Genomic DNA, 13192 nt, shown 5'->3' on the forward strand with positions numbered 1-13192 from the left:
CTTTTTATATGTTCACTAGCTATTTGCATTCCTTTTTTTTTTTAAGATTTATTTATTTATTTTAGAGCGAGAGGGCTTACGTGGGGGGAGGGAGAGGGAGAGAGAGAGAGAGAAGTAGACTCCCCACTTAGCACAGAGCCCAACACGGGGCTCGATCTCATGATCTGAGCCAAAATCAAGAGTCAGACACTTAACCAACTGAGCCACCCAGGCACCCCTATTTGTGTTTCTTCTTTAGTGAATTCCCTCTTGACAAGTTATACCATATTTTTCTATTAAATCATTCTTTTTTTCTTATTGATTTGTAGGGGCTTTTTGCATATTGGGGAAATTAATCCCTTTTCTGTTATAGATCACAAGTATTTTCTTCCAGTTTATCTTTTCACTTTGTGTATGGGATCTTTTTTTTTTATTTTTTTAATTTTTTTAAAGATTTTATTTATTTATTTGACAGAGAGAGACATAGCGAGAGAGGGAACACAAGCAGGGGGAGTGGGAGAGGGAGAAGCAGGCTCCCCGCAGAGCAGGGAGCCCGTTGTGGGACTCGATCCCAGGACCCTGGGATCATGACCTGAGCTGAAGGCAGTCGCTTAACCAACTGAGCCACCCAGGCGCCCTGGGATCTTTTGCCATATCAAATTTGTCAACTATTTCCTTTATGGGTTCTGAATTTGGTGTCATGATTAGAAATTTTCTTCTTAACCCATGATTCAAAAAATATTCTTCTATATTCTCTTCTAATATTTTATTTATTTATTTATTTATTTATTTATTTTTAAAAGAGTTTATTTATTTATTTGACAGAGCGAGAGAGACAGTGAAAGAGGGAACACAGGCAGGGAGAGTGGGAGAGGGAGAAGTAGGCTACCTGCGGAGCAGGGACCCCAATGTGCGGCTCGATCCCAGGACTCTGGGATTATGACCTGATCTGAAGGCAGACGCTCAATGACTGAGCCACCCAGGTGCCCCTATTTTTTTTTATTATTAAGTAATCTTTACACCCAATGTGGGACTCAAACTCACAAACCCAAGATCAAGAATTGCATGTTCTGCCGACTGAGCCAGCCAGGCACCCCCTAATATTTTTTTTAAAGATTTTATTTTTTAAGTAATCTCTACACCCAGTGTGGGGCTCGAACCTACAACTCTGAGATCAAGAGTCACATGCTCCACCGACTGAGCCAGCCAGGTTCCCCATCTTCCAATATTTTATTTTTTTTACTTTTAAAGATTTTTTTTTTTTTATTTGATAGAGAGAGACAGCGAGAGAAGGAACACAAGCAGGGGGAGTGGGAGAGGGAGAAGCAGGCTTCCCGCAGAGCAGGGACCCCGACTGGGGGCTCGATCCCAGGACCCTGGGATCATGACCTGAGCCGAAGGCAGACGTTTAATGACTGAGCCACCCAGGTGCCCCCATCTTCCAATATTTTAGAGTTACTGTGTGTGTGTTTATATTTTCATCCTTCTGGAATTTGAAATCATCTTTATCCATTCGTAGTCATCAGGATAATTGCATCTTCATATGACGGTCATCACATAGAAACCCCAGAGATCACTCAGAGACCTGAGTCCTTAACTGTTACCTTGAGCTTTTAGGGAAGGGCAAAGGATTTTAACCTGACCTCCAAGATTCTAAGGATTTATCCAGAATTTTCTCTTGAATTTCCCAGGGGAAAAGCTGCAATGACTTTATTTACAGCCTTAGAACTGTTAAGTCCCAGGGGTGCCTGGTTGATTGGGTGTAGAGATTACTTAAAAATAAAAATCTTAAAAAAAAAAAAAAAAAAAAAAAGAACTGTTAAACCCAAGCCAAGCCTCTTCCTGCTTGGTCTCTCCAGTCTTATCTTCCTCTGCTCTCCTCCGTATACCCTAATGATTCTGAATTTTCATGGAACTTTCCTGAATCCATGCCTTTGTCTAAATTGCTTTGTTTTCAGTATTGGGCACGCTTCATTCTACCTGTTTTTTAAGGCCTAACTTAAATGCTTCAATTTTCCATGCAGTCTTCCTTGATTTCTCAAGTCTACCCAAACTTTCTCCTCTCTGTACTCCTGAGGCATGGAATGTGCCACCTAGGAAGATAATTTTCTGCCAGATACCACCATTATCTGCACACCTGTTTGATTCTCTCACTTGACCTCCTTAAGAGTATCTTTGTAGACTCATGATGGCTGGCATATGGTAGGACTTAGTAAATGCGGGATGGCTAAAGATTGAGAGCTTGTTGTCTTTCCTGTCTCTGCTCTTAGACCCACCCCAAAAGCCTAGTGTATGAAGTGGGGGAGAAAGAAGAGGAAAAGTGGGAGGAGTACAAGCTGGTGCCCTTGGCTTGAGTGCTGCTTCTAGAGGAGCTGGTATGCTGGTACTGTCTAGATGCACTGGGAATGAAAGACATAGGGCAGGGGTAGTAGAGGACAGGTGTCCTGTTCAGCCTCTTCTGGCCCCAAGAGAATTACCATTGGGATTCACACACGGAAATTGTCAAGTATGAGTCACTCCTAGAAAGGTGAAGTTTTTGTTTCCCACTTCATTTCCATTTCTTAAGAATGGGTTGTGTCCATGGGGGATAGGGAGACACAGCAGGCTGGCCCAGGAGTAGATGGTCAGAAACCAGATCCCCACATAAAACAAGAAGGAAGAGAAGGAAAAATTATTGGATCAGGAGACCAAGGCTGGTGAGGAAATCTTAGAAAGTTCTTACCTGATGGGGGAGGCTTGTCTCTGGTCTCAGGGAGTCCTACTCTAAGAGGCACAGGCCCAGTCCTCCAAAGGTTTTCCCTTCCTAATCCTCCATGGCACCATAGTCTTCTGATTCCTTTTCTACTTCTCTGGTCACTACGTTTCCATTCTTTATCTGCTTCCTCTTCCCATGCCCTATCTGTCAGTGTTCCAAAGGGTCCTATCCTCAGAAATTTTAATTAATCTGATTTCTGTTCTTCTAGCCAAACCTGCAAGAACTTGACTAAAGTCAAAAATCTTAAAGTCATCCTGAGTCCTTTCATTTTCTCACACTGTGCATCTAACCTGTGAGCAAATTCTTATTCCTCTCCATTCAAAATGTACTCAGAACCCTAGCCATTTCTAATCACCTTCAATGCTACTACTACAATGTAGTAGCAATAATCTCTAAATGGTCTTCTTTCACCCTTGCCCTTCTTTAGCTTATGCTCAGTGTAGTAGCTAGAGTGATCCTACTAAAAAGATAGATTATTTCCCTTCTCAGCTCACAACTCTCTAATGGCTTTCAGCTCACTTAGAGTAAAAGCCAAAGTCCTTAAAATGATCTACAGGTCGCTATGTGATTTAGTCCCCTGTTACCTCTCTGACCTCGTCTCCCAATTATGCTCTTTGCTCACTCCATTCCATCATTGTTCCTAGAATATAGAAGGTGAACTTCCATCTCAGGGCCTTTGTACTTGGTGTTCCCTTGGATTGGCATTTTCTTTTCCTAGACATCTGCAAATCTTTCACTTTCTCTACTCAGGTCTTTACTCAGATGTCACCTTTTCCTGGTCATCCTTTATAAATTTCAATCATGGATGCCTTCTATTTCCTTTCCTCTGCTTTATTTTTTCTTCTTAACCTATCACCATTATTATTAGTCATTTTCCTCTAGAATATAAGCATTGTGAGAACAGGAATTTTTTTTGGGGGGGGGTGGTTTCTTTTATATACTGCTATATCCCCAGTGCATAGAACAGTGCTTGGTATACTACTGGCACTCAGTAAATGCTTATTGAATGATGAATGAAAAGTTTAATTGCTCAAGGAGTATCAGTATACCACACATGTGTACTCCTTATCTCTTTCTGATTTCTAAGCTCACATTCCCTCCTGAACATCCCTCCAGAAAATCTGCCATCATAATTTGGACAGCTGAACTCATTTTTACTTCCTTTAGCACTTCAGTAAATCCTACTTCTTTTTTGTTTCTGTTAAAAACAGACCCCCAGAACTTGGCTTTTCTTCTTTATGATTTATTCTCCCATGCAGCAGGTCTCCACATGGGAGTGTTGTTGAGTCAATCCCCTAAATCTTGGTTCAGTTCATCCCCTAGTCTCCATCCCTGCTGTCCCTGCTTTAGTTCAGGTGTGAATCTTTTTTACTCAGTGCAGAAGTCTGCCATGTAGTCTCTAGTTCATTTTATTCACTGCTATCATTTTAATTCTCCTGATGAAGAGTTTTATTCAGCTCACTCCTCTGCCACAAACCTTCTATCGCTTGCTGCCCATTATTTGTTGAATTAAGTCGGCAAATAATCCAGAATTGATGATTTGCTATTTTCTGCTTAACTTCTCCCTTCTGGAATGCCCACCTTCTTTAATTGTGGGTTAAAACTGCTGCATCCTGGGGCGCCTGGGTAGCTCAGTCAGTTAAGCATCTGCCTTCGGCTCAGGTCATGATCCCAGGGTCCTGGGATTGAGCCCCAGGTCAGGCTCCCAGCTCAGTGGAGAGTCTGCTTCTCCCTCTCCCTCTGCCTGCCTCTCTGCCTACTTGTGCTCTATCTCTCTGTCAAATAAATAAATAAAATCTTTAAAAAAAAAAACTACTGCACCCTTTAAAGTACAAATATTATCTTCTCTGGAATTCTTTTTTTTTTTAATAAAGATTTTATTTATTTATTTGACAGAGAGAGAGACACAGCAAGAGAGGGAACACAAGCAGGGGCGGTGGGAGAAGGAGAAGCAGGACTTCCACTGAGCAGGGAGCCGGATACTGCCGATACCGGAACCCTGGGATCATGACCTGAGCTGAAGGCAGACGTCTAACGACTGAGCCACCCAGGCACCCCTTCTTTGGAATTGTGAAGAGAAAACAGGGCTGAAGAATTAGGCATGAGAGTCTACACATTCTTTATGTACCCAGAAAGTGTAGAGATGTAAATCTTTCCTAATCTCTTAGCCCAAAGCCAATTTTTCCAGAGCAATTAATGCAACTGTTAGGCCGTTATCACTCTCCGATTTTTCGTGGAGTTAACTGTTAATGCTTCGAGTTCTCTTACCAAGTAGGAACTTTTGGGAACAAAGATTCATCTCATGCAGTTATGAATCCTCTGTGCACCTGATTCCAAGTGACATCCAATAAATGCAGAAGGCAGTAAATGTCTGGGATTGGATTACCTAGTTTAAACCGCTGGATGTCACAACTGGAGGGAGATTTAGAGGTCGCCTTTCAACCCAATCTTTGTAAATGGGGAAAATGAGGCCCGGAAAGAGTAGGACTTGAACCAGATCACAGACCCGGGACCAGAAGCCAGACATTCTGATTCCCAAGTAGGTCTCATTAGTAAGTCTTTGTGCGTCCCTTCGCGATTCGAACCTCTCTGATTCTCGCCTGGGCCGCTTCACCAGCCTCAACGCCTTACCCTTTTAGTGACCCTCACCCTTCCCTTTCTTCCTTCGGGTCAGCAGGGTCCACCCACTCCAATTGCAGCTGTCCAGGCATCTAGAGTTGTTGGGCAGTAGAAGAGAGATTAGTTACGTCACCGCCGGCTCCTCCCATTGGCCCAGGGAGGGTGGAGCGCGGCGCCATGACGTCAGACGCCCAAAGGGGCGGAGTGGTGAGGGGAAGGAGGAGGGAAGTAGAACTTCAACATGGCGGCTGTGGTACTGGCAGTGGGTACGGTGACGGCCTGGCCCGGAGCGGGCAGAGTTGGAGGTGGTGGCGTTCGCCTTCCCTAGGGGCCGTCAGGAGCTCAGCGGTGACCGAGGCTGGGAGGCCATCCGGCGCCAGCACGTTTCGGCTTCTGGGACGGCAGCGGAAGCGGCGTTCAGGTGAGGGGGCCTCCAGCTGGGAGAAGTGGGGGGGGGGGAGAGGGGCGGAGTTGGGGGGAGGGGACCGGTACCGGGAGACGGATGCGGGAGGATTCCCTGGGAAGAGGTTGGAGGCCGAGCGGGAAGAAAGGAGCTATAGTTGAGGGGGTAGGAGGGAGAAGGGGCCAGAGATCCGTGACTTGGGGAGGATTATGGGAGAGAGGTCGGAGTGAGGGGACCAGAGTTGAAGGGGCGGAAGGCAGATGGGATGCGGAAAAATGAGTTCGGATTAAGGGGACTAATACCTTACCGGAAGACAGGCGCAGTAGATGTGTATCTGACTGGAGTGAGAGCTCGATGGGAATTAGAGGATGTCGGGGAGGAGGACCCAGGTTTTAGTAAAGAAGACGAGTGATTGGGAGTTGAGGGTGAGTTGGGGAAGTGAGATGCAGATTTACTTCTCCCTGAGGCGTTGAGATTAGGGAGAAAGGGAGGAAACCAGAGCAGGGTGAGGGGTCTTTGGGGACATCTTTGACGTTGTCTGGCCTTCTCCAGTATGTTTATCTTGCCTCTTTTATTTCTTGGGTGGAGACTTACCTATACAGTCCACCTGGGCCTCGGAAACAGTCCCAAATCTTTATTGTGGAACATCAAGTTACTTTTCATTTATTTGATCTCTATCAGGGATCTCTGACCTTTGGTTGTCTCCACACGTACTTGTCTCCAGACTAGCCTCTTGAAAATGAAAATACATTTTATATTAAGCTGAAATAAAAATTTGAGTTTTTAAACACCGTAGAGTGTTAGAAAACGAGATTTGATAATTTAGTTAACTATTAAATAACTGTGTTTATAGCTTTGTGTTCTAATCCCACTTATTAGTGTTTTCTCTCTTTCCTCAGTTGTATTTATTAGCATTTGAGAAATTGGATAGACATGATGGATCTTTCTCTTTGGAATTTTGTCACATTTGATTGGGGGAAAGACAGGGCACTTAGTCTTTAGCGATAGCTAGTTCTTTCTAGTTAATGTCCCATACTAGTTAAAATGAAAGTTTATGTATTATAAATATTCAGAGTCTAACAGAATTACATTTTCTGCATTAACCTACTGAGTGGAATTTTATAAATTAGATTTTTATTTCTAATCAGTTCTGTTCAGTTTTTCTGTTATTTATTCAACATTTAATGCTTACTGTGCATTGCATTAAGAGTCATTCTAATTATGGAAATGGGAAAATTAATGTTTCTCTATCACTGCACAGCAAATAACTTACTAACTTGCTATGACCTCATTGGAAGAAAAAGTGTTACTTTAGAAATGATGACAGTGGAAGAAAATTAAACTGTGTGGATATAAGAAGTTCCTGAATTTTGGGGCACCTGGGTGGCTCAGTCATTAAGCGTCTGCCTTTGGCTCAGGTGCCCCGCATCGGGCTCCCTGCTCAGCGGGAAGCCTGCTTTTCCCTCTCCCTTTCCCCTTGCTTGTGTTCCCTCTCTCGCCGTGTCTGTTTCTGTCAAATAAATAAATAAAATCTTAAAAAAAAAAAGTTCCTGAATTTTTCTTTGACCCATTACTTCATCATGATGTATTTTATGTGTATTTGAAAGATTTTTTATTTTTAAAATTATTTTTATTAAAATAATTTAAAAATTTTTAAGTAATCTCTACATGCAATATGGGGCTTGAACTCAACCCCAAGATTAAGAATTGCATGCTGTTCCGACTAAGCCAGCTAGACGCCCCTGAAAGATTTTGATTTTTTTTTTTTTTAAAGATTTTATTTATTTATTTGACAGATAAAGACATAGCGAGAGCAGGAACACAAGCAGGGGGAGTGGGAGAGGGAGAAGCAGGCTTCCCGCGGAGCAGAGAGCCTGATGTGGGACTCGATCCCAGGACCCTGGGATCATGACCTGAGCTGAAGTCAGACGCTTAACGACTGAGCCACCCAGGTGCCCCAAGATTTTTTGATTTTGATTTTGAAGACGACAGTAACAGTATCCTGATGTGATAATATTAGGTCTGTAAACAGTTCTTATCAATGGTTGGTAGTTCACATTTCTTAGACTGGCAAATGTCACTTTATCTTGTGCGTCTTTTCTTTTTTATCTTGAATATGGTAAGGTACTTAAAATGAGGATTCTTGAAATTTATTTATTTTTTTAAGATTTTATGTATTTATTTGACAGAGAGAGACACACAGAGAGAAGGAACAGAAGCGGGGTGGGGTGGGGGGGGCGTGGGAGAGGGAGAAGCAGGCCTCCCGCGCAGCAGGGAGCTCGTCGCGGGGCTCTATCCCAGGACCCTGGGATCATGACCTGAGCCAAAGGCAGACGCTTAACGACTGGGACACCCAGGTGCCCCAGAGTTCTTGAAGTTTAATTCAGTGACTAAAATTCTCTGAGTATTTTCAGCATTACAAATGTATTTTCATTACCCCAGAGTATATATGCCAGTATTACATTTTTCCTGATCTCTAATTAAATTGTTGAATGTTCTGAGGGTTTTTGTTTTGTTTTGTTTTTAAAGTAAACTCTACGCTCAGTGTGGGCTTGAATTCATGACCCGAGATCAAGAGTCTTCGCCTAATGACTGAGCCACTTGGGCTCTCCTGTTTTGAGGTTTTTAACATGGAGATTTTTTTTTTTTTTAAAGATTTTATTTATTTATTTGACAGAGAGAGAGAGACAGCTAGAAAGGGAACACAAGCAAGGGGAGCGGGTGAGGGAGAAGCAGGCTCCTGGCTGAGCAGGAAGCCCGATGTGGGGCTTGATCCCAGGATCCTGGGATCATGACCTGAGCCGAAGACAGAGGCTTAACAACTGAGCCACCCAGGTGCCCCAACATGGAGATTATTTGAAGTGTAAACTTTTTTCCCACAAGCAAACCAACCCGCACCCCCCCCCAAAAAAAACCCAGTACCGGGGCGCCTAGGTGGCTCAGTCGTTAAGCGTCTGCCTTTGGCTTAGGTCATGATCCCATAGTCCTGGGATCAAGTCCCACATCGGGCTCCCGGCTCAGTGGGAAATCTGTTTCTCCCTCTCCTACTCCCCCTGCTTGTGTTCCCTCTCTCGCTGTGCCTCTCTCTGTCAGATAAATAAATAAAATCTTTAGGAAAACAAAAAACAAAAAAAAAAACCCAGTACCATCAATTCATTAATCAGGTAATTTTCTTTAGACAGGCTTTTTAAGAAATGCAAAAGTTAGTATGTAGTACTTTAAATATGAAATAGCTTTTTCTGGGTGCCTGGGTGGCTCATTCGGGTAGGCAGCGACTCTTGATTTCAGCTTAGGTCATGATCTCAGGGTTGTGAGATTGAGCCCTGCATGGGGCTCCTTGTTGGGCGTGGAGCCTGCTTAAGATTCTCTCTCTCCCTCCCCCCAACCCCTCTTTAAAAAAAAGGGTTTTTCTTAGGATAAAAAAAAACCCTGAATCTTAGAAATCAACTGGGTTTAGATTTTAGCATAGCTTGGGCATCCCTGCTTCTGTGTCACGAAGATAAGTGAAAATCTGTTGTCTTTTCCAGAATCTAGTAATTTAGGAAAGCCTTTCGGTTAGAGGAAGAAGTAAGCAGGTATTTCTCTTCTAACCTGTACTGCACAATTTTGTAATACTAGAAATAATTGGAATTAAGAGTGATATTTTCCTATGAATTGAGAGTTGTAATTTTAGGCTTTAAAAATTTTAGGTGAGAGGAGCAAGATTTACAAAGGGAAGGGTGCTAACTGGGCAAAAGCTAATGAGGTAGGCATTGTTGAGCACTTTACATAATCTCTTAATCTTTGCAATGTGATTAGGTAGGCAGGTTGTGATACACATGCTTTTTAGCTGTTGAGGAAATTGAGGATCAGTGAATTTGAGTCATTTAGCGTTACAGAGATAAAATGGTAGAGTCTGAATTTGGACTTGAATTTGTTATACTTCAGTGCCCAAACTTACCTGTTACATCTTTGTCCCTCTTAGGCAGTCACAAGATCATTCCAGTTCCTATCAAGTAAATTTAAAGTATAACCACTATTTTTTAAAATAATGCCATTTAAAACTACCTGTTCTTTTTGGAATAGTAGTGTAACTGGAATGATAAATAGTTCATTAAAATTATAGTCTTTAAGATGTCATTAGTATTCTAGGAAGAAATGAATACCTGAATATTTTGTACTTAACAAAATAAACTGGATAAACTGGATAAGAGACTAAAGTTTTCTTATTTGTATTGCTGAGTCAGGTAGGATTCAGTTCATTAAGGGCCAAAATTTGTGTTTGGCAGTAGTCTGCATGTGTTCTCATAATTCTGGATTGGTCATTATCGGTTGCTTAATTGCTTACCAAACCCTTCTAGTGGTTGAGTCAGTGTGAATTGGCTCATGGTAATTGTGAATCTTGTGGTTACTGAGTCAAGAGCCAGCAGTATGTTTTGGTTGCCTCACTTCCTCCACAACACTTGATATTGTCAGACTTTTAATATTTTTTCTAACCTAGTAGACTTGAAACGAGTGACTCTTGGTATCAGGATGTGTTTATTGTCTTGTTTTTATTAGCATTTCCTTAAGTTGAGCATCTTTTCATATGTTCATTATTTGTGCTTTGTCGGTGAAGTGTATATTCAAGTTCTTTGCCTATTTTGAGTTGTTTCTCTTTTTCTGATTGACTTTTAAGACTTTTTTTTAAAGCTTTTATTTATTTATTTGACAAAGAGGGAACGCGTGTATGCGCAAAAGCAGGGGGAGCAGTAGGCCGAGGGAGAGGGAGAAGCAGGCTCCCTGCTGATCAAGGAGCCTGACTTGGGGCCCCATCCCAGGCCCCTGAGATCATGACCTGAGCTGAAGGCAGACGCTTAACCGACTGAGCCGCCAAGGTGCCCCGAAAAGTTCATAATTTTAATGAATTGAAATTTTCAGTTTTTTATGGTTGTGCTTTTTGTATCATTTAGGAAACCCTTCTCTGCTAGGCATGCATTTTTTTTTTTTAGATTTTATTTATTATTTGACAGATAGCGAGAGCAGGAACACAAGCAGGGGGAGTGGGAGAGGGAGAAGCAGGCTTCCCGCCAAGCAGGGAGCCCGATGTGGGACTCGATTCCAGGACCCCGGGATCATGACCCGAGCCGAAGGCAGACACCCAATGACTGAGCCACCCAGGTGCCCTTTTTTGTTGTTGTTTTTACTTATTTGAGATTTATTTATTTATTTTAGAGAGAAAGAGAGTGCGGGGGGTGGGGAGTGGGAGAGGGAGAGAGAGAATTCCAAGCAAACTCCTGAGTGCGGAGCCTGATGTGGGGCTTGATCACAAGATCCCGAGATCATGACCTGAGCTGAAATCAAGTTGAATGCTTAACCGACTGAGCCACCCAGGTGCCCCAAGTTTTTTTTATTGTTTTAAGTAATCTCTACCCCCAATATGGGGCTCAAACTCATGATCCTGATATCAGGAGTCACATGCTCTACTGACTGAACCAGCTAGGTGCCCCGGGGCCTAAAGTATTTTAAAGCAAATCCCAACTTTCCTGTAAATACATTATTATGAACCTCTGATAAGGACTTCTTTTAAAAACATAACTACCATGCTATTATCACATCTAATAATTATTAGTAATTCCTTTATAATCTAATGCCATCCATATTAAAATTTCTCTTATTGTCTTAAAAGTGTCACTTTAGGGATGGTTGGGTGGTGCAGTTGGTTAAGTGTCCAACTATTGGTTTTGGCTCAGATTGTGATCTCAGGGTCATCAGGTCAAGCCCCCAGTCAAGCTCTGTGCTCAGCTCAGAGTCTTCTTGAGATTCTCTCTCCCTCTCCCTCTACCCCTCCCACTCGTGCTCTTACACTCTCTCTCAAATAAATAAATCTTAAAAAAAGAAAAGTGTTGGGGCACCTGGGTGACTTAGTTGGTTAAGTATCTGCCTTTGGCTCAGGTCATGACCTCAGGGTCCTGGGATCGAGCCCCACGTCGGGCTCTCTGCTCAGCGGGGAGTCGCTTCTCCCTCTCCCTCTGCCCCTCCCCCTGCTTGTGCTCCCTCTCTCTCTCTCTGATAAAATCTTTAAAAAAAAAAAAAAAAGGAAAGAAAAGAAAATATTGCCCAAATACCCATAACCCAATGAACAATATGAAACAATAATTTTAAAATTTTAAAGACTTTGGTATACACTTTAAATATGTTTTTTTTTTCAAATTTTATCAAATATACCGCAAGAGAGCTGAAAAAAAAATTAATTGTAAAAAGAAAAAATAAATCAAGCTTGTAACCGTTAGTTTACAAAAATAGAAAAGTAAATGGGGCGCCTAGGCGGCTCAGTCGTTAAGCTTCTGCCTTCGGCTCAGGTCATGATCCCAGGGTCCTGGGATCGGGCCCCACATCAGGCTCCCTGCTCAGTGGGAAGCCTGCTTCTTCCTCTCCCACTCACCCTGCTTGTGTTCCCTCTCTCTCGCTGTGTCTCTCTCTGTCAAATAAATAAATAAAATCTTTAAAAAAAAAACGAACACAAGAATGCACAGATACTGGATATAGGATACCTACAGGACAAATGCCCTGGTTTCTCCAATGAATCAATCATATGAAAAGGGGGTAATTATCATATAACAAAAAAGCCTTAGACATGAAAGCCAAATAAGTGATAAATACGGACCTTATTTGAACTGTGAATGGCACAAATCGCTTGTAAAATGACTCTTTTTAAAAAGATTTTATTTATATACTGGAGAGAGAGAGAGAAGACAGAAAGAGAGCAAGCACAAGCCAGGAGGAAGGGCAGAGGGAGACCCAGGGGGTCTGCTCAGGGGGGAGTCTCCTTCTCCCTTTCCCTCTTCCCCTCCCTTCGCTTGTGTGTGCACACTGTCTTTCTCTCTCTCTCTCTCTCTCTCTCTCGCCCACTCTCTCAAATAAATAAATTTAAAAAAAGTGAAATTGTATCATCATACTATTTCTGTTATATTTATGTTTTTGAGTACTATTCTTCTCTAAAGAACTTTCCCTTGGCAGCAGGCTTACGCTGAAGTATAGTCTGTTGAAAAGGGTGGATGAGTACACTTACCATGATGAGCACTGCGTAATGTATAGAATTGTTGTATCACTGTATTGTATATCTGAAGCTGCTTTAACACCATGTTAGCTATACTGGAATTAAAAAACAGTAAAAATAAAAAAAAAATAGAAAGGAGGATGAATGCTTCATTCTTTTAATTAACCAATTTCAAGTAAAGAGTTAGTGTAACAGTCTTCTCTTACGGTAACAGGCTATTTTGGGTTTTTTCTTTTTTTTTAAGTATCCATACCTAGTGTGGAGCTCAATGTGGGGCTTGAATTCAACAACTGTGAGATCAAGACCTGAGCTGAGATCAAGAGTTGGACACTTAACTGACTGAGCCCCCCTTTTTTTGACCTTTGGTTTTCTTTAAAGATTTTTTTTATTTGGGAGAGAGTGCACATGAGTGGGGGGG

At 42.3% G+C, this 13192-nt stretch overlaps 1 protein-coding gene across 1 annotated transcript in view; it reads left to right on the top strand.

Annotated features, from left to right (window-relative positions):
* Positions 1-5634: 5634 nt before the first annotated feature.
* The window catches only part of UBAP1 (ubiquitin associated protein 1), a 59451-nt gene continuing 51893 nt past the window's right edge, over positions 5635-13192 (top strand). Inside the window, exon 1 of the mRNA XM_078061394.1 lies at positions 5635-5774. The gene's annotated coding sequence lies outside the window, so the exon portion shown is untranslated. The remainder of the gene's footprint in view (positions 5775-13192) is intronic.

The sequence above is a fragment of the Halichoerus grypus genome, chromosome 14 (assembly GCF_964656455.1).
Source record: "Halichoerus grypus chromosome 14, mHalGry1.hap1.1, whole genome shotgun sequence".
NCBI classification, from domain to species: domain Eukaryota; kingdom Metazoa; phylum Chordata; class Mammalia; order Carnivora; family Phocidae; genus Halichoerus; species Halichoerus grypus.